Source organism: Fundulus heteroclitus, chromosome 3 (genome assembly GCF_011125445.2).
Source record: "Fundulus heteroclitus isolate FHET01 chromosome 3, MU-UCD_Fhet_4.1, whole genome shotgun sequence".
NCBI lineage: Eukaryota > Metazoa > Chordata > Actinopteri > Cyprinodontiformes > Fundulidae > Fundulus > Fundulus heteroclitus.
Window position 1 is genome coordinate 9,840,143 of NC_046363.1, and position 1,308 is coordinate 9,841,450.

The 1,308-nt window shown below is 32.0% G+C and overlaps 1 protein-coding gene across 17 annotated transcripts in view; it reads left to right on the plus strand.

Moving 5' to 3' along the window:
* The window catches only part of LOC105933390 (plectin), a 146,149-nt gene extending 145,190 nt beyond the window's left edge, over window positions 1-959 (plus strand). For 16 of the 17 annotated variants that reach the window (XM_036129892.1, XM_036129910.1, XM_012872888.3 and 13 more), the window contains 2 exons: window positions 32-127; window positions 267-959. The gene's annotated coding sequence lies outside the window, so the exon portion shown is untranslated. Of the gene's footprint in view, window positions 1-31; window positions 168-266 lie in introns of all 17 variants that reach the window. The other variant, XM_036129867.1, reaches the window with a different exon arrangement.
* The last annotated feature ends 349 nt before the right edge of the window (window positions 960-1,308 follow it).

Here is a 1,308-nt window from a genome sequence, read left to right on the forward strand (position 1 = left end):
TTTTTCTTGTTCATCCTCTTCTTTTCTTTAGATGGATCCATCAATGAGATTCCAGTTGCCCAGAGTGCTTACCCTGCCTTTTATTGATGGATATGTGAGTCCATGTCATCCTCACACAGAAAAACAGGTACTACCCTCTGCAAGCTTTGAAAAGGAAAACCCAACATGTTGAGTTGATTTTTTTTATTTTTTTTATTTTTATTTTTTTTGCTGCTTGGTTTTGTTTATTTTTCCTGTGTTTCATGGTCATTTTTGTTTGTTCCTAGATCTTCCTTTGAGTATCCCCTCCCACCCACCATCATGTGTCACATTTGAGGAAAACTGAGACTGTGTCAACTTCATCTTGGGATGTCTTTTTTTTTCTACAAACACTCTTTAGTTGTGTGCTTTTGGCATGTTATTGTTACTTGAACAATAGTGATATTTTGGCTACAATATGTTGAAATTAAAGCCCCCCCCCAACACACACACACACCACTGTATCAACAGCCTTTACTTGAAATTGGGACACTTCAGCGACTTCATAAAGTTATTTATGTTAACTTTTATTTTTATTTCATCTACACCAAAGTGCCTATGTTAATAATTTTGATTGCATGAATGTATGCATTATGCCAGATTCACTCCTGCTATCTGATGCTTTTACAAAGATTTTCAAAGCAACCTGAAAAAGGTTTCAAGTTTTATTTTGCATATCGTTTTGTTGTCATAACATGCATTTCTGTTTTGCATCTTTTTAATTTTTTTGATCATGTTTTCTTATGATGTGCCTTGCATGTTTTACTAACGTTGCTAAAATGAGGGGGAAACATTTACGTGAATTGTTAACTTTTGTTTAACTCATTTAATTTTAGCATCACAAACTTATTTTCGCTTTTTGGGGCAAATGTTGCTTTAAGGATAATTTTGGATTTATTTGAAGATAACGTTATGCTGTAAATAAAATTCTCTGAACAGGATCTCTTGTCATTTATGCATCAAGATAAACATATTTGTGGGTATTTTTTCACTGATACTCTTTTAAGTTAAAATGTAAAAATGAATGCTTGAAGTTATAACTATGAACGGATTTCTTTCAGAGAACATGATGTCTATAGAAAGCAAACACCTAGTGTAAAAACTTACATTGTGATATCAAATATTACCACAAAAGCTTTCTCCAGGGTTTCAGGAAAGTATATTTATAGCTTTAGGACCTTCAAAGTTACATTTAAGATGTGTAACTTGAATATAATGGAGTTTATTAAATAGCCTAAAACCTTACTTGATAACTTAATAAATTTTTTAACAAGCATTGTCAACATAAAT